Below are 20,038 nucleotides of genomic sequence, written 5' to 3'. Positions count from 1 at the left end.
TACCGGTCGGTAACGGCCGAAAATACCGATTTTCGGCCGTTACCGACCGACCTACATCTGGCCCCTACTTCCTCTGAAATCGCTCTTATCTAAATGGCACGGTTCCTCAGCTGTTTGTGACCTCTGTCATATGAAAGATCAGGATTTGCTCCATGTTGTATTTGTTTGCCTGGCTTTATTGTCGCATAGGCGAAAGCACCTAAGATTAATTTGTCTTCAGCTGAATATTTTGTCTGCTGCTGATTTCATAGTTGCAATGAATAACCCCCCTAATGAAATGTTTTGTTTTAAATTGTATACATTTTTTAAATGTTTTTTGAATTTGTATTAGGTGGTGTCATTATGGTTCGGTTTTATTCTTGTAGTTTTTTAGGTGATGATATTACGGTTCAGTTCTATTTTTGTATTTTGAAAATATTCTTTTCTTTTATGTAATATTTTTGTGTTGGAATGTATTGTTTTACTCTTTATGTGGACCTCTTTTGAGTTCCGTTATCATAAATAAAATAAACTGAAGCTGTGATGTTCACTGATGACAGTTCTCTTTTCTCGATGTGAGATGATCTGTGTGGCTTTAGGACCAAGTTGATGTTCTGAATTGCTGTGTCCATTGTACTATATTTTCCATCAATAAATCTACCCAAACATAAAATCATGATGAGCCAAAGTAGGAGGGAAAGTACACCTAACACAATCCATAATTCAATTCATGGTGAAATCAGATATGTTTCTTTGAGTTGATGAAAGAGTTCAGTTACTTTTTCTTTGAAAGTTTTTGTTGCTGGCGTTTCTTCATGTTCACTTGGATCATCAGAAAAGTCATCGAAATTGATGAAGTAGCCAGATGCAGTTCTGTCAATTGTTGGAATTGCTTCCGGATTTTCTTTAGTCTTTGAATCGTCTTTTGTCACATTAGTATAGTCTGAAGCTACATCATTGTAGACAGGTGTTTCTTGACGAACTGTTGCAATTTGGGTTTCAAGAGGCACAAGTTCCATGGCTTTGTTGCATAGTCCTTTTTTATTTACTGCAGGTTTATCAAAAGTGATTAGTCTCTCAGTTTGAACCTCTTGGATTGTAGCAAGGTTTGTTCTTCTGCTACTTCTTGGGAGTCCACTGGGGCCTACTACTTATTATTGGCCACATGATTGTGGTTTTACCAGGTCGATTGATACAACTCTGTTCTCCTTTTTACCAGCAAGGGGCGGTAGTACTACTGATCTTGTTCCGCTGAAAGCTAAGACAGGTACTGCTTTTCTGTAAGAAGGCCCAAATTCCTTCTTCACCGCGATCTTTTCTCTGACTAGATCCCCAATCTTTGGAATCCAGACACGTCTTGCTAGGACAGGTGGTTTTTCTTCAGTGGCCGTTGGCTTTAGCTTTATGTTACTTAGACTTCTTCTTGTTTCATTTAAGTCCTGTAAAACAGCCAAACGATCTTTGATATCAAAGGACTTTTCTTTCACCACTGAAGTCTGACAAGCTAAGTCCTGGATTATCATTCTAGTACCGAACAATAGTTCGTATGGAGTGATACCTCTTAGAGAATTTCTTGGCAGATTATTAAGACTACGTTGGACACTTGTTAGATGTTTGACCCACCCATCACCCGAACCTAATACCCTCGCCGTTATAGATTGCTTTATGTCACAGTTTTATCTTTCCACTACCGCATTACCCTCAGGATGGAAGGGAGAAGAGTACCGCAATGCAATGCCCATGCTGGCCATGGCCTCCTTGTAAGCTCGAGAGCTAAATGCAGGACCCTGGTCAGAATGTAGCATGCCAATTGCGTATGTGCCGATAAAGACTTGCAAATCTTTTATAACAGTTCTGGCATCAGCAGAGCGCTGGGGCCTACATCTAAATGAATCCTGTCTTAATAATTATGGATCGCATTTTTCCTTCTGGATGTTCGCATATAGATGCCCTAATGCTTTCTAATAGAGGTGTCTGGGCTGGTGTCTGGTCCGGTTCACAACTGCGATCTCTGTTGCAGTTCCGACAATTCATTGCAAAGTTATAAATTTGCACACTCACCCCCGGCCACCAGTATTGTGATTGTAATTCTTTTAGAGATTTCAAGATCTCTTGGTGTCTCAGACCCATTCCCATGTGTGTTTCTTGAATCAAGTAAGCCCTCCGGTTCGTGTTTGGAATTACTCTATCCCCACTCCAGGGATTTGAACAAAAGGAACGGAGTTAGCATCAATTATGTCTTTATTTCCGAGTGGATAATTTAGAGGTAACGCCGCATAGTTGCCTTTCTTTGAGACTTTTACTGCTAGTAGCGTTTCACCGTCTATTTGTTTTTTAGTACGCTTTTTTGTAGCTACGGAAGCCGATTGAACAGCTGCCGCCGTGGCTCTGTTAGCCAATGTATTCCCCGCAACGTGAACGCCATCACGTTGATGACTCAGTGTATGTATCACGTGAGTCTTTTGTAGTTCTTTCTGTAAAAGAACTACATGTTCCCAAAGTTTTTTATGCTTTATTGTGGCACCAGTCTCATCTTTGTAACCGTTTTTGATCCATGTCTGCATGTCATTATTGTAAGACTGGACGCAATAATGCGAATCGCACACTATTAGTGTGGGGAACTCGCAATCTGCATTTTCAAGCGCCATCTTTAAAGATCTTATTTCAGCTCGCTGAGCTGTACAGTTTCTGAGTGATTCAGTTTTGGTAATTATTGGTCTGAATTTACCTAAGCGCCAGCGACCTTTAACAATCGCGCACGCTGCATTGTAAGACTTTTTATCCACAACGTAGTGTTGTGCAAATCTGTCCGTGTAGATTACACAGGTGCATTGTTCTAGAGGCAGAATTTCGATTGGCAGAGGATATTCATATTCGTATTCCATATTTTCTAGTTTTTTCATTTTTGGATCAAATGCGTGTTTCACGTCTTCTGCAGCAAGAGAATTTTCCCATTGTATCCATTTTGGATCTAATGCCACAGCATTCGGAATGCGTGGTCTTGTTACTGCCTCAATGGCTGATACTGCTGTTAATACAGATATGCTCTTGCCTTGGGCTAGGGCTCTTTCTTTTGCTACAGCAGTTTGAACCGCAGTTAGAATTTTTTCAGTAGAACTGAATTTCATTTCAGCTTGTGTGTACAAGTGTGATTTAAAAGCTATTGGTACCGTTTCTCCCTCATTAGAGGTCAGGTATGTGAATCCGCATCTTCTTGGGATGACTCGGATTACAAGGTTGCGTTCGTTTGCGCGTGTTTGGAGTTTTGTTTTAGTTAACATGTCTGTTTGTAATGATCTTAAAATTTCTGTGTGTTTCTGAGTCCAATTAATTGGTTTGAAAATCAGGTTTTATTAATTCATAGAGAGGTTTAACCCTCTCTGCATAATTTAGAATGTATGCTCTTCCGAAATTCAGGAAACCTAGTATTGATTGTAAGTTCTTTAGCGTTTTTGGTGCTTGGAGTACTGCACACTTCTCTAAGAAGTTGTCTGCTAGGCTTTTGCCTTCACTTGATAATTCATATCCTAAAAACAGGACACTTAGGTGAGCAATTCGTGACTTTTTAAAGTTGAATTTGTACCCTTCAGCTGCGAACCCAAGTATTATGGTGTTCACTCTTTTCAAGTGTGTCTCCAGGTTGTCGTCTGTAAGATAGATGTCATCGACATATGATAATGCCTCATCATCATACATTCGTAGTAACTCTGTTACCCTTGCTGAGAATAATCCTGGGCTATTCTTGAATCCCTGTGGGAGTCGGCAAAATTCTTTTTCCGCCCCCATTGTTGAGAAAGCGGTCACTTTCAGGTGCAATGTTTTGACAAAAGAAACCATTTGAGATATCTAATGTTGTTTTATATTTTTTGCGCACGATGTTATTCATTAGTGCTGCACTGTGTGAGTTTTGTACTGCAAATGTTTTGCAGCAGGAGTTTAGGTGTCTGTAGGTCAAAACTAGACGATATGAATCGTCAGGCTTGGAGACAGGAAACAAAGGATTGTTCATTTGTGAGGTGCATGTTTCAATCACCCCCTGATATTCAAGTTGATCTAATATCTCCCTGACTTGTTTTTTAGCTTCTTGCTTAACAGGATACTGCCTTTGGACAGTAGGTTGGTTTTTTAACTGAATTTTATGGTGAGGAGAATCCTCATCCCATCCTACATGATTTTTATATAATGCAGGAGCCACTGCCCATTTTCTTGCAAATGTATATTTTTTATGAATTGGAATGTGATTTGAGAAGGCAGGCATTATCATTTCTTCGCCATGAGGGCACTCCCTGACAAACTCTGGTGGCCAGTCTTTTTCAGCTAGAAGGATATCATAGCCTTTCGAAAGGTTATCCCAAAAGAGACACTTTATTTTCCTAGTTTTGTCCCCCTCTATACGCAATGTTATTTCATATAATGTATGGGGTTTGCCAACTCTGGTGTCTGCAGTTTCCACTTGAATGCATTCATTCGTGTTCACTGTCTCCAGAAGATTCATTAGGATCTTGCGAGCTATGGTCACTTCTGCTGCGCTGTCTAGCATTGTCTGGGCCCACTCTCCGTTTTTCAGTTGTGTCCTCAGAATCCTCGGCATGTTTTATTTTAATACTAGCTACCTTCGTATTTGTAAATTGTAATGTTTTACTTTGATGAGCAGGTTCCTTGTCTTTGGATTTGACGTGCTCTTCTTTGTGTTCTGACCATCCTCTTCTTTCCGATTTCTGTGAGGAAGTCTGAAAAGATCGAGAGGGACGTGTATCAATATCTTGATATCTGTCAGGTTTTCTCAATTTATCCCTATCTCTAAGGTTGTATCTTTTCTCAGAGGGCTCCCTCTGGGGAGACTTGCCTCCTCGTTCTGGAGATCTATCTATTCGCTGAGGAGACCTTCCTCTGGACTGAAACTGTTTTTCTCTGGGAGTGGTTTGTTTATTACCCTCCCACCTCTTTTTAGGAGTATTCAGATTATTCTTGATAAATGTTTTTTCAGGATTTTCAGTTAGTTGTGGTTTTAGTGGTTTCCCACCCAAACTATCTCTACCTAGTTCTTCATAGGATTTTTCTATGATTCTGGCAAGTTCAAAAGGTTGTTCTGCTATATCTGTTTCTTTCAGTTTCTGCAGGTATGTTATATCGTCAATTGCCAATTGAACTAATCTTCTATAAGCCTTTGTTAATTCTTTTAGTTTAACTAAAAGTTCTTCGCTTGACATCTTCTCAATGTTCTGATGTGGTGTGTAGCTGGCTAGAACCGGCCATGTGGCTCCTGGTCTACCTAGTGGACCGAGCCTGGTAATGTGATTTTGATGTTTTAGGGCGCCATTAAACCAGAGCAGGTGCTCTTGGTATGTTAGTGGAATTTCAACGTCCTCGAAAGCAGCGTATTCCGCTGGAGATTCCTCTATTTTGTAATAGTGGAAATCTTGTGTCACAGCATGTGCTGCTGGAAAATGTATCCAGGAATAGAATACCTCTGTCTGCCGATATTCATGGGCCTCTACCACAAATATGACTGTACCACCTCTCGATGATAGTCCATTTTCTATAAGTTGAAGAGTTATAGTTCTTCTTACATTTACCGGAATGATTATAGCATTCGGGTCTATTTCTTGTCTATTTCTGTCATCCGCTAGGAGTTGAGCTGCTATTCTAGCTCTCTCCCTTTCGTCATCACTTTCTCCCATTTTACTGACAGAAAGTTTTTTGTTGCAGAGCAAGTTTCAAGGAAACAAAGATTAGGTGCACAATATTTTGGAACACTGTATCCTTCAATGTTGACTAAACCAAAAACTAATACATAGGAATCTCTTCCTACTAAGTTCTGGCGGATATTAACCTTTTACCCACTCCAGACGTCTATTGGAGTTTTTACGGGAAAAAGGGGTCTGTGTGAAAAGCACGACTGAGTTACTCAAGCATCTAGCGTTAGATTATCGCCTTACCAAACGTTGGGCACCATGTAGTGTAGTTCCTATATTCCCAATAGGCTCTGCGCATTGGAATAACATAAACAATAGTTTAGACGTAGGACTGAGATCATCTAGGTCTCTACTGAATATGTTAGACTTAATTAGGTATGCCAGCTAGCTCAGAGGTCACTAGAAACCTTCTCGAATGAACAGGAAGGAGTTAACTTTCCTGATTAGACAAGAAGGGATTAGTTTCTGACAACCGCATAAACATGACAACTTTGCTCCCTCCAGAACAAGGAGTATATCTCCAGAGTCGTGTGAAAACAATAGACAGTTATTTCGCTCAGTCAATCGTGCATACTTAGTTTCACCAGGAGTGCAGAGAAATAGAGAGACGGGCGTTTTCAATAAAATATGTTATTTATTGAGCAGTCCTCTTTCTCGCGCAAGAGAAGTAAATTGCCACAATTGCAATACTTATCATGAAGTAAAGTGCGTACAGTAAAAGGAGTATTATGAAATAATACTGTAAAAGCATTTATATGGTTTCTGAGCCATATGATACTTAAAACGGATAAAATATATACATACATAAAATCATTGACTAAACGTACTCAACTGGTGCTTCTAAGATACGCCTACCCCGGTGTACCTAACCTAAGCCTAGTACGTGGGAAGGAGTAAGTGAGCTGGAGTTTAAGTTAAGTTAGTTTTTGCCAAGAATCTAAATCAAGAAATCTCTAAGCATCTAATCCGCTCCGTACCTTGGTTTTTAGAATGAAGGAGGTCTTGTATCTCTTTCTCAGGACTCGATCTCCCAGCAACCCGCAAGGGTGACTGGAAACACTGGAGCTGGATTTCTCAGCAAGAGAAAACACAGTGTCTCTCTCAGTGCGTCAATGGGAGGGTCGGCTTCCTTTGGCTCTCGCATCAGCTGGGCTTCGGCAAGTAGATAGCCGCTCTGCTCCAAACCACTGTGTGTTTGCTTAAGGCAACGTTGGTATATTTATACCTGGAAGGTGCCGAGTTTGACGTAAGGTTGGACATAAGACGTCACTAAGAACTTACTGTTCTTTCCGGACTCCAGGAGTTCTTGTTCAAATCAAAACAAAAGCAGGGGGAATTCCCGGGCTGCTGGAGGCTTGGTTTGTTTAAAGAACGCGTTGTACTTTCTAGGAGTCTATGGGAGTAGCCTTGCCGTATTTGGACTGCATTGGCTATGACTAAATATGGATATGATTCTTATGCCTTTATAAGGATATGTTTTGTTATAACCACATAGGGGCATGAATCGGGAATATTTAAATAGGGTCCTAGATATATTCACAACAGCTGTGTCTGCCCAGGAGAGCCCGGTAAGTGGGGGCTCGTTGCAGAGGGGTGGGGAGTGCGAAGGGGCACGTTGCCAGTGCCCCCCCCGTTTCCTGGCCGTCTTCATGCGTAGAGGGCCACATTAGTTTTGGTGGCAGTCCCAGGCCCAGCTGGGCCCATACTTGCCCTAGGGCTGCAGCATCAGGGCATTTTCTTTGCTTCCCGCGTCCCCCAAAGAAGGAGTCCAACGTCTGGGCACGCCTTCTTTCAAGAGCCCAAGAGGGGGCCATATTTGTTTACGAGCCCTGAGAGGCTCCAGGGCATCATAGTTATTTTGAGTCCCCCGGGACGGTCTCCTACATTGTAGGGGCAGTCAGGGTGGTAAAGCGGCCCCGGCAGGTAGAGGGCCGCTCCCTCTACACTGGGCATTCTTTCTTCAGAGCCCCGAGGCTCCCTGCCCGTATTGTTGTTTGAGCCCACGAGGCTCCATCGGGGGCATTTTATCTACAAAGCCTACCAGGCTCCCTGCTACAGCTGCCCAGCACTTAGTGGGCAGCTGCTACGTTTAGGCCTGGTGCAAATCTTTTTTGGCTGCCTGCGCAGCCTGCCCTGACTTTCTGGACACAGGGCGTTTCAGCCCCAGAGAGGCCAGTTGGCCTGGAGACAGTCACAGGTTGTAGCCTATGAAATCTCTGCGCAATTGTTCTTTGCTACACCTCTGAATGTGTTTTTATGCGTCATGTGCTTTTCCCTACACCGCTGAATGTATGTTTATGCATCATGTGTTTTCTTCCCTACACCTCTGAATGTTGTGATGCATCATGTGTAATGTTCTTATGCCTATACCCCTACATGTATTGTGATACTTAGGTGGTTGTTCTTCCTAGTACAGGTGTTGCTATTGAGGTCCGGGTTCCCTGCGTAATATTTTCCTAAGGTGGTTAGGGTTGCGTAGGTGGTACTTACCTGTTAACAGTGGTTACTGGTCGTGTGCTTTATTTCCTATTTGGTTCTGCAATTGTTCTATGTGCTAAGGGTTATCCCTACAAAGTGCTAATTCTACTAAGTGCTAGTTCTAAAAGTGTTTATTCCTGACAGTGGCGCCCGTGGCCCTGTCCCATGCACCTAATCCCCTGTAAATTCTGCCCGTGCCTATGGAACATTGTAAAGTGTGTATTTATTATCTAAAGTGTTTTGTACAATACAAAGGCTATTTTTATTTATAACCTTGTGTGGAGTTTCCTTCGTGGTGGGCCTTGGGTGTTGTTGCTGGGGGTGCGTGCGCAAACACTTAACTCACATAGCCTCCGAGTTTAGCCTTACTGCTCGTGTCACGTTACCAAGGGGGTGAGCAGGGGTTATCTGGGCGTGTAACTCCCTTGCCCTGACGTAGGAATGGTGGTTTCTGCCTGACTTTGGCACAAGCCTTAGCCAACCGGAAATCCCATTTCTAAAACTGGTGGCAGGGAAAGGATCCGGATTTGTGTTTGTGCTGTACCGCAGTGGCAGCTGGCTACACCACAAAACTCTGCATTTTAGATAAATCACATTTTGGGGATTATGGTTTCTAAATTGTTCTGAATGTCATTTCTTTGGAAATGTGTTTCTTGTGTACTGTGAGTTAGGTGCCATTAGCTCTGGGTGGTTTTCTATCCCCTAAGTGCAGTTTGAATTTTCTGGATTCACCAGAGGGTGGGATCCGGTGGAAGCAGCGTAATTGTGTCCAGTACATTTGTTCTCCGCCCCGCTCCCAGAGTTTGGTACCTGTGTCACGTGTGGTCAGGTTGAGAAATCAGGGGCGGTAGAAACTGCCTTACCAGTCCGAGGAGGGGGGGGGGTTGTGTGTGGATGAATGGTGTGTTGCACTGGACAAGTGAGTGTGAGTTCTCTGGGATAGGGAGCTTGCTGAATACTTTGTGAATTGTGTACTCTTGCTTCAGCTCAGACAGTTAAGTCCCCTGTGTTGCACGTGTCTGTGAGCATCCTGCCAAGATGGAATCTTCTTTTAACCTCTGTGGTCTGTTTAGGTACAGTATGCATGAGTTGGTACAGTTTTGTGAGGAGAGAGACATCACAGTGAATGAGTCAGACACCCAGTCCAAGCTTAGGGATAACCTAATCCAATGGCAGAAGGATGACTGGGAACGTGAGCACAGTGAGAAAGAGCGGGCCCGGACCTCACACCATGAGGGTGGTGGGTCTGTGGGGAGCCCTGAAGAGTCTGAAGAGGAGGAAGAAGATGACAGTGAATGGGCGCCAGCAGATAGCGAAGACCCCATAGATAGGGAGTCCCTTGCTGGGTCCAGTAGCAGAGGCAGTACCTCATCCCTTTCCCAGTCCCTGTCCCCAGAGAAGTGGGTAGATAGGAGGGAAGAAAGGAAGCACCGGCTGGCTTTGGAAAAGCTCAGGTTAGAGCATGCCAACGGAATAGCGCAGCTGGGTGTGCAGGAGAGGATGGCGGAGGCTGAGAGGGCCTTTGCCAGAGAGAGATTAGCTCAGGAGGGTAGATTGTCCCCTGCGGGCAGTTTTAATTTTCTGGACTCCCCAGGGAGGGTTGAGTCCAGTGGTGGCAGCTATATAGAGTCCAGTGCAGGAAGTCCCATTTCCAGTTCCCAGAGTATGGTACCTGTTCCCCCAGAAGAGGAGTATAGGTTGAAATTCAGGGGCAGTAAGAAACTGTCTCACCAGTCTTGGGAAGAGTTTGAGGATGAATGTTATGGGACATTGATTGATTGGGTACGAGTTCGCACGGAAGATAATTTTGACGTATTGGTTGGAATGATTCTCAAAGAGCACCTGCTCAGTTGTTGTTCGCCAGGGTTGCGCCAGCACTTGTTGGAATATGGGTCTACTAATTCAGAGCTCCTTGCAAGGGAAGCAGACCGCTTAGAGAGTGCTAGATGTTCTGAGGAGTCATTGGTGAGTGACTCCAAAAGTAGTGGGTCAGGGATCTTCCAGCCCAGGGTGGTGGAAGAGGCTCAGTGTAGCTCAGCTAGGTCCCAGTATAGTGAGGAGGGTGTAGGGGCTTACTTCCTGTCTCAATGGAGCGGGAGTGAGTGGGTGGCTGAGAGTCCCCAGATGCCTGAAGCCCTATTGCAGAACCTGGGTGGTTTCTTTAGGGAACACCAGGTTGGGGATCTAGGCTGTCCTGTTAGCCCCTTTGAGGAAGATCACCTAGTGTCTAGGGAACCTGGAGCATCTGTAAATAGAGTTCCAGGGGTTCCAGTGTCCGGCAGTGCCACCCCAGTTGGGAGGGCACAGGAGTCCGAAGTGAGGTGTGGTTGGGGGATGAGTTCCCTAGTGGGAGAACCAGTGGGTCAGGGACTACCCAGTGGGGCTAAGTTCCCGTGTAGTAACCATGGTGAAACCACTTCTGTTCTGGGGGGTCTCCGCGCACTGTCAGATGGACAGGGGACGGGAGATCTGCGCCACACAGACAGTCACTCGACATATGAGTCATGTGTCAGCCTCAGGGGGATGGTGTGTAAATCCCCAGAAGTCCTGGAGTGCCAGGCAGTTATTCCTCCAAAGGTTCTAGACCAGAGGTTGGAAGGCCAGGTTCAGGATCCGCCTGACCTGAAGGGTGGGACGTCTGTAACCAGCGTCCTAACCAGTGCTTCTTCCAGGGGTACCACTCCAGTTGGGAGGGTGCAGAACTCTGGAAGGGGGTGCAGAGGGTGGGAGAGCCCGCCTCTGACCCCGGTGCAACCTAAGGGGTTAAACCCTAGGTTGGGAGAATGGCGTTCTAAGGGTACCCCTCGCAAGAGGAGGAGGAACCCTAGACGGAGAGGTAGGGGGAGGAGAGCCTCCCCTGAGACTCCTGGTCTGCCTGAGGGCGTAGACCCTGGGCTGGAGAACCAGTGGCAGTCTAGCCCTGTCTTACAGACATGAAGAGTGGAGCATGGCTACTATGTACCAGGGGTTACTACCCCCCGCTCTGTGAATAGGCAGGGACCATTGGACCTGGGTGGCCTAGGGCCGGGTCCTGGCCGCGGACAGCTTGGCAGTACCAGTGGGGTAGCCCAGTTGTTCCAGATAGTGTTTCTAGAAGGAACCCGCTGGGTTCACCGTGGCGTAGAACAGGAGGGTGTCCCTGTAGTTGCGGGACCGCGTCCGTGTTCTATCGCCCCAAGCAGGGAAGCCCATCACGGTGGTGATTGGTCTACCCTGCAATTTGGCTGGAAGGGGGTTGTGTTGGACTTGGCCCTTCTGGCAGGTTCACCCCTAAACTTTTTGCTTATGAATGTGAATTGGTGGTAGTGATTTTTGGTTTCTGCGCACTTTTTCCCTGTGTCCCAGGGTAAAGTGTGTGCGTGTAGTGAGGCTGGCCTGCCCTCCCATAGGAATGCATGGGGAATGTGTGTGACCATGTTAGTTCCTGATGCGTGGGGAGTGCAGGTGCGAGTTTGGTATGTGCGGACTCGTGTGGTTACATGCTGCGCAATGATGTATGCGGCGTGATTGTGTCTAGTGTGGAAGTGCCACTTCTAGAAGTTGGCATGTTTGTGTAATTTGTGTCTGGCGTGTGATTGGCTGGAGCTGGCTGGTGAGTCAGGCTCCAAGAGTCAGGATGGGCCTGCCCCAGTGGTGAATGGGAGATCTGCATGTGTGATGGCTGGGGAGGAGTGCACCTGGGACCTGAATAGGGCTGGGCTTTCCCCACACAATGCTGGCTCCGCCCCCTGTGGTGCGTTTAATGTCCCTAGCCTGGCCAGTGAATAGGAAGGGTGGCTGAGCACATCACAGTGCTCCAAAACCAGCTGCGACTGGCTCCCCCCCCCCCCACCCTGCACCTAAGGACAAAGGATTTACCTGTATAAAAAGGGGCTGTGTCCTCTTGCAAAAGGTTCTCTGTTCCTGACCTGAAGAGGGGGGCCTGCGGCTGCTGGGCACCAGGAGGATACCGCCACTAGGGACTGCCTCCCTACCTGGAGGGCCCAGTGAGCTGGATCCTGGGCCCAGCCTTTGCCCCCCTGCCAACCTTCCTACAGGACTGTGCCCGAGCTTTGCCCTATAGCGCCTGGGAGCGCTTTATTCCCCCTGCAGTCCCTGGGCAGCGCTTGATTTTTCCTCCTGAGGAGCGCTGTGGGTTCTAACTGCAGCCCAGGGCTGCAATTCCCTTTCTCCAGGGATCCCCCGGCGTAGGGATCCCCCTGCCGTTGCGCCATCTTGCGCCCCTGACGAGAGCCCAACCCGCCAGGGACTTTCTATTTAATTATAATGGGAGCCTACCCCGGATTGCCCTGAAATTTTCACCGCCGACGACCCGAGATCGAAATAGTACCTCTTTACCGCCGGCCCCTGATTGCCCGGAGTACTGCCAGGAAGCCATTGCCGGCCCGCCCAGGAAGCCAGGCGGCCGGAAGATACCTGGTGGTGACGCGTGAGGAGCCTCCCAGCCTCTGTCTCCGCCGCCAGCAAGAGGAGACCGAAGGAGCGAGAAAGCAGAGCCTGAGGTGCGGCGGGAGCCTACCCCGCCTTCCGCCAGAAGGAGACCGGAGCGGGAAGAAAGCACTGTGTCTGCCCAGGAAAGCCCGGTAAGTGGGGGCTCGTTGCAGAGGGGTGGGGAGTGCGAAGGGGCACGTTGCTAGTGTCGCCTCGACCCCCCCCCTGTTTCCTGGCCGTCTCCCTGCGTAGAGGGCCACATTTGTTTTGGTGGCAGTCCCAGGCCCAGCTGGGCCCATAATTCCCCTAGGGCTGCAGCATCAGGGCATTTTCTTTGCTTCCCGTGTCCCCCGAAGCGGGACTCCAACGTCTGGGCACGCCTTCTTTCAAGAGCCCACGAGGCCCCAAGAGGGGGCCATATTTGTTTACGAGCCCCGAGATGCTCCAGGGCATCATAGTTATTTCGAGTCCCCCCGGGAGGGACTCCTACATTGCAGGGGGAGTCAGGGTGGTAGAGCGGCCCCGGCAGGTAGAGGGCCGCTCCCCCCACACTGGGCATTCTTTCTTGAGAGCCCCGAGCTCCCCGCCCGCATTGTTGTTTGAGCCCACGAGGCTCCATCGGGGGCATTTTATCTACAAAGCCTGCTGCAGCTGCCCAGCACTTAGTGGGCAGCTGCTACGTTTAGGCCTGGTGCAAATCTTCTTTGGCTGCCTGCGCAGCCTACCCTGACTTTCTGGACAAAGGGCGTTTCAGCCTCAGAGAGGCCAGTTGGCCTGGGGACAGTCACAGGTTGTAGCCTATGTGATTTCTGCGCAATTGTTTTTTGCTGCACCTCTGAATGTGTTTTTATGCGTCATGTGCTTTTCCCTACACCGCTGAATGTATGTTTATGCATCATGTGTTTTCTTCCCTACACCTCTGAATGTTGTGATGCATCATGTGTAATGTTCTTATGCCTATACCCCTACATGTATTGTGATACTTAGGTGGTTGTTCTTCCTAGTACAGGTGTTGCTAGTGAGGTCCTGGTTCCCTGCATAATATTTTCCTAAGGTGGTTAGGGTTGCTTAAGTGGTACTTACCTGTTACCAGTGGTTACTGGTCGTGTGCTTCATTTCCTATTTGGTTCTGCAATTGTTCTATGTGCTAAGGGTTATCCCTACAAAGTGCTAATTCTACTAAGTGCTAGTTCTAAAAGTGTTTATTCCTGACAGTGGCGCACGTGGCCCTGTCCCATGCACCTAATCCCCTGTAAATTCTGCCCATGTCTATGGCACATTGTAAAGTGTATATTTATTATCTAATGTGTTTTGTACAATACAAAGGCTATTTTTATATATAACCTTGTGTGGAGTTTCCTTTGTGGTGGGCCTTGGGTGTTGTTGCTGGGGGTGCGTGCGCAAACACTTAACTTACATAGCCTCCGAGTTTAGCCTTACTGCTCGTGTCACGTTACCAAGGGGGTGAGCAGGGGTTATCTTGGCGTGTAACTCCCTTGCCCTGACGTAGGAATGGTGGTTTCTGCCTGACTTTGGCGCAAGCCTTTGCCAACCGGAAATCCCATTTCTAACAGACGCCTTGGGTGATTCTAATATAAGGAATCTATAACCAATTGGCTCTTTCAGCTCTCTTTGACATGGACATAGTTCTCTTCTCTATCACGGTTATTTTGAGTCCAAGCATCTCTAGGCCAATCCTCAGTGAGAACATCTGCAGACTTGGACTCCCATGTAAGGAAAATGCTACTTACCAGTATGCCTCTGTTTTTGGCATGCAGAGCTGTAGATTCATATAATTTGTATAGATCGCCATCTGGTGTTGGGCTCGGCTGTTTGCAGTTAGTTTGTTTGTTGGAAGAAGTCTTTGCACTCACGAGATAGGTGACTCCTCCTTACAATGATAGTGCGCATAGGCATCGACTCACTCTCCAGATTGTTTTCGCCATAAAGGGAGATGATTGAGCTAGTAAGAAATAGAAAGGGATGTCCATGTGTGTTATATCCAAGTAAGATAACACTGCTACAGATAAAGGTACCCGGGGAGGCGATTGGGTGTATATGAATCTACAGGTCTACATGCCAAGAACAGATGCATACTGGTAGTAGCATTTTCTGTTCGAGGCATATGAGCTGTAGATTACATACTTGCATAGACTATACAGTCGTTTTCTTTGTGGTGGTAGCTAACATGTATCTGTTGCAGTGGTTGAAAAAGTGTTCTTTGGACAGCCGGCCCACACTAGCTTGTGGTTTTGCTGGCTGGCACATCTACACAATAGTGTTTTGTAAATGTGTGCGGTGTAGACCAAGTTGCAGCTTTGCAGATGTCATCTAAGGGAATGTTCCCTAAGAAGGCCATAGAAGCCCCAAGTTTACGCGTAGAATGTGCCCAAGGGGAATGGTTAATGGCTGCTTAGCTTTAAGGTAGCATATTTGGATGCATTTAACAATCCACTGTGCAATACCTGCTTTTGAAAGGGATTGCCTTTTGTGGTGGGGAGAAAGCAACAAAGAGTTTTTTAGTCTTCCGAAAGGATTTAGTTCTTTCAATATAATAAAGTAGTGCCCTTTGAACGTCTAGCATGTGAAGCGCCCTTTCTGCCACGGAGTCTGGTTGAGGGGAAAAAACGGTAGTTCAACAGACTGATTAAGGTGAAAGGCAGACACGACTTTAGGTACACATTTTGGATTAGTCCTGAGAACCACTTTGTTGTGATGAATTTTCAAAAATGCTTCTTGTATGGTTAGTGCCTGAAGCTCACTCACTCTTCTGAGAGATGTGATGGCTATAAGGAAGACTACTTTCCCAAGTGAAGAATTGTAGTTCACATTTGTGCAGAGCTTCAAATGGTGGGCCCATGAACCTTGTAAGGACGATATTAAGATTCCACACTGGAGAGGGCGGAACTCTAGGGGGAATTATTCTCTTAAGTCCTTCCATAAAAGCTTTAACCGCATGCGCGCTAGCGGGTTCTCCCGCTGTGCGCTGATTTTTGAAAAACGCGCGGTTTGTGACAAAGCCAGCTTGTCATGCGCGTAGCGCAGGTAACGCCCATGACGAGCTGGCTTTGTCATCCGCGTTGAAGGGGTTAATAGCAGGTACTCGAAATAAAGACAAGTGTTGTCTGTTTTGTAGATAAGCTGCTATTGCAGCTAGATGTAGTCTTATAGATGTATATGCTAGGTTACAGCGTTGTAGGAATAATTGACAGCAAATAATGTTTTGAGTGGAAGCGTCTAGTGGATTCATTTGATTGTTTGTACAGTAAATTACAAATCGTTTCCACTTCGCTGCGTAGCATGCTCTGGCAGTAGGACTATCTTCTTTAATGACGTTCATGCAGTCTGGCAGGAGATTAAGGTAACCAAACTCTAAGACTTCAGGTGCCAGATCGCAAGGTTGAGTTGACTGGAATCTGGATGCCTTATCTCTTCATGGTTCTGAGTGAGAAGTTTGGGAGAGAGGTGTAGTTTTTGATGTGGAACTACTGACATTTCTAATAGGGTTGTGAACCAGGGTTGTTGAGCCCATGTGGGTGCAACCAGGATTAGTGTGAGGGAATGCTGTTTGAGCTTGCGAACCACCAATGGAATAAGTGGGAGAGGCAGAAAAGCGTAAGCAAATTTTCCTGACCAGTTCATCCATATCGCATTGTCTGCAGACAATGGGTGTGGATACCTGGATGCGAAGTTTGGGCATTTTGCGTTTTGATATGTGACGAACGGAATATGCTACTTACCAGTATGCATCTGTTCTTGGCATGTAGGGCTGCTGACATTCATATCTGTGCATAGATCGCTGCCTAGTGTTGGGTCCGGATGATTGCACATTGTTGTCCTGGAAGAGTCTTCGAAGTATCACGAGATAGGTGGCTCCTCCCCTGGACTACAGTGCGCATGGGCATCCTCTCCATCCTCAGATTGTTTTTCGCCATTGTGGCAGAGATGGAGTATGGTACAGTAAGAGATGTCCATGCAAGAAAGTAAGAATGAGTGCTACAGCTGCGACAGGCACCGGGGAGGAGGGTGGGCGATATGAATGTCAGCAGCCCTACATGCCAAGAACAGATGCATACTGGCAAGTAGCATATTCCGTTCGAGGCATGTGGGCTGCTGAATTCATATCTGTGCATAGAATGTATAGCAGTCTCTCCCTTAGCGGTGGCTACCTGTGCCAGCTGCAGCAGTCTGAAACAGAGTTTTTAGAACAGCCTGTCCTACAGCCGCATGCTGTTTGGAATGTACATCTACACAATAGTGTTTTGTGAAAGTATGTATGGTAGACCATGTGGCTGCTCTACATATTTCCTCTAGAGGAATGTTTCTAGGAAAACCATGGATGCCCCTAGTTTGCGTGTAGAATGCGCTCTTGGATGAACTGTTAAAGTGCGTTTTGCTTTAAAATAACATATTTGAATGCACTTAACTATCTATCCATCTGGCTAACCCAGATTTTGAAATGGGGTTGCCTTTGTGTTGTGGTGAAAAGGCAACAAACAACTGTTTAGTTTTTCTAAACTCCTTAGTTCTATCAATGTAGTATAGAAGAGCTCTCTTGACATCTAGTGTGTGTAGAGCCCTTTCAGGTACTGACTGTGGATTTGGAAAGAACACTGGCAGTAAGCAGGAGCGCAAAATCCGTTACGCTCGCGGATTTTGCGGATTTTCGGTAAATCCGCGATCCGCGAACTCTCGCGAATTTACCGAAAATTCACAATCCGCGAGCGGCGGATTCCTCGGTCAAAAGTTCAAGCCTTGCTGGCCTGTTGTAACTAATTTACGATGGCGCCGGCAAGCTGCCAGCGCCATCCTAAAATAGTTACTTAATTAGCTTCAACAGGAAGCTCTAATAGATAAGATAAAGCAGGGGCTCGAGCGCCTGCTTTATTTTATCAATTAGAGCTTCCTGTTGAAGCTAATTTAGTAACTATTTTAGGATGGCGCTGGCAGCTTGCCGGCGCCATCGTAAATTAGTTACAACAGGCACAAAACGGTGGCGTCTTCTTGAATAAATATGAAGGGCAGGGTTCATTCTGGCACGACGGTCCTGCCACAAAAATTAAACCTCAACCGCAAGCACTTACAGATATCAGTTAAGCATGTGCCCTAGTTGAAGCTTAAATTCAGTGACTCATTCATCGGCCCCAAAAACAATCATGAGCGTTGTCAAGGCTGGGCAGATGTGCCTTCTTCCCAGATATACCATCGAAAATCAGCTGTGATGCTGGACATAGGCCTTTGCATCCTTGACTTTCACGAGCGCAATCCTCGTGCTGCTCCTGTGGCCAGGAGCTTCTGTATCTTTATCTGCTGCTCTGATCGGTCTCTGACCTTTTATACACACAAGAGGCATGTGCACTCGCATGGAAGCCCCGTCCGTTTGGCCCCGCCCACACACTCGAGGTGTGCACCGTCTTCCCGCCATTTACCCACTATGATAGCTCACTCAAGGGACCCCTGCGCCCTTCGGCGCGATTGCATAGTAACACACACCTGGTCGCTGTTGACAACTCTCTGGCACTTTAGGTAGCTGTAGTGTAGTAAAAGCACTATACATTTACCCAACGAGGTAGCACTTACTGATTATCCAGTAGAAAGTACACCAGTTGAGTAGAGGTATGGCACAAAACGGTGGCGTCTTCTTGAATAAATATGAAGGGCAGGGTTCAATCTGGCACGATGGTCCTGGCATGGAAGCCCCGCCCCAAATCCGCCGATCCGCGGATTTTGCGGATCCACGATCCGTGAATACGCAAATCCGCGAATCGTGGATCCGCAAAATCCGCCCATGCTTAACTGGCAGTTCTATTGTCTGATTGTTATGAAAATGGGATACCACTTTGGGCATACATTTAGGGTTTGTTCTAAGAACTACCCTATTTGCATGTATTTGGATGAATGGCTCTTGAATAGTTAGGGCTTGCAGCTCGCTAACTCTTCTAAGCGAGGTAATTGCTACAAGAAAAGCCACCTTCCATGTCAAAAATTGTAATTCACATGAATGCAACGGTTCAAATGGTGGTCCCATTAGTCTGGTTAAAACAATGTTTAGGTTCCAGACAGGTGAAGGTGGGTGTTTTGGGGTGATTATTCGTTTGAGTCCCTCCATGAATGCTTTAATTGCAGGTACTCTAAACAGCGAAAGATGCTGTCTGTTCTGAAGATAAGCTGCAATGGCAGCTAAGTGTATCCTTATAGATCAATAAGCTAGATTGCAACGATGTAGGTGCAGAAGATAGCAAATGATATTTTGCGTTGAAGCATCTAGTGGGTTTATGTGATTGTTATTACAGTAAATGACAAAACGCTTCCACTTTGCAGCGTAACAAGCTCTTGTAGTAGGTTTTCTTGCCTCTTTGATAATGTTCATACAGTCAGGAGGTAAGTTTAGGTACCCAAACTCTAAGACTTCAGGAGCCAGATTGCAAGGTTCAGTTGTTGCGGGTCTGGGTGCTGTATGTCTCCATGGCTCTGAGTGAGAAGAGTGGGTGTTAGCCGCAGTCTTTGATGAGGCACCACGGAATGTTCTAGGAAAGTTGTGTACCATGGTTGCCTCGCCCATGTTGGAGCAACCAGGATTGGTGTCAGTGAATGCTGGCGTAGTTTGTGTGCTACTAGCGGTATTAACGGTGCTGGGGGAAAAGAGTACGCAAATTTGCCTCACCAGTTCATCCATATCGCATTGCCCTGCGACTGCGGATGTGGAAACCTGGCGGCAAAGTACTGGCATTTTGCGTTTTCCCTTGTGGCGAACAGGTCTATCTCTGGTTGTCCCCACTGTTGGAAGTATGGTTGTAGCACTGTGGGATGAATCTCCCACTCGTGCATTTGTTGGCTGTGTCTGCTGAGCAGATCCGCTATTTGGTTGTCCTTGCCTGAGAGGTGTTCCACCATGAGAAAAATGTTTCTTTGAATAGCCCACTTCCACATGCTTTGGGCTAGATGTGATAGCTGTGGAGAGTGTGTTCCTCCCTGTTTCTGTATGTAGTACATTGATGTCATGTTGTCCGTCCGGATCAACACAGTCTTGTTGCATAAATATACTTTGAACGCTTTCATTGACAGAAAAATTGCCATCATCTCTAGCAAGTTGATGTGCATTTTCTTTTGTTGTGTTGCCCATAGGCCCTGCACTGTGTACTGAAGGACATGGGCTCCCCATCCTATCAGGGATGCGTCCGTTGTCAACACTATTTGTGGTACAGGCTCTTGGAACAGTCGTCCTTTGCAAAGGTTTTGTGGATTCCACCAATGCAGAGAGTTATATGCACGACTGGTCACCAACACTAGGTCCTTCAATTGTCCTTGAGCCTGGTTCCACTGCCGTGCTAAGCACTCTTGTAGCGGACGCATGTGTAGTCTCGTGTGAGGGACTATGAAGATGCACGAAGCCATCATGCCTATGAGTTGCATAAACACTCGGGCAGAGAGCGAGTGTTGGGGCTTGAACTTTT

The 20,038-nt window shown here is 46.5% G+C and overlaps 1 protein-coding gene across 1 annotated transcript in view; it reads right to left on the bottom strand.

Moving 5' to 3' along the window:
• LOC144781602 (nuclear RNA export factor 1-like) overlaps positions 1-20,038 on the bottom strand; it is a 954,052-nt gene that overhangs the window by 243,249 nt on the left and 690,765 nt on the right. The gene's annotated exons all lie outside the window — the stretch shown is intronic.

The sequence above is a fragment of the Lissotriton helveticus genome, chromosome 9 (genome assembly GCF_964261635.1).
Source record: "Lissotriton helveticus chromosome 9, aLisHel1.1, whole genome shotgun sequence".
NCBI classification, from domain to species: domain Eukaryota; kingdom Metazoa; phylum Chordata; class Amphibia; order Caudata; family Salamandridae; genus Lissotriton; species Lissotriton helveticus.
The sequence above is the reverse complement of the archived record's forward strand: the minus strand, read 5'-3'. Positions and strand labels throughout refer to the sequence as shown.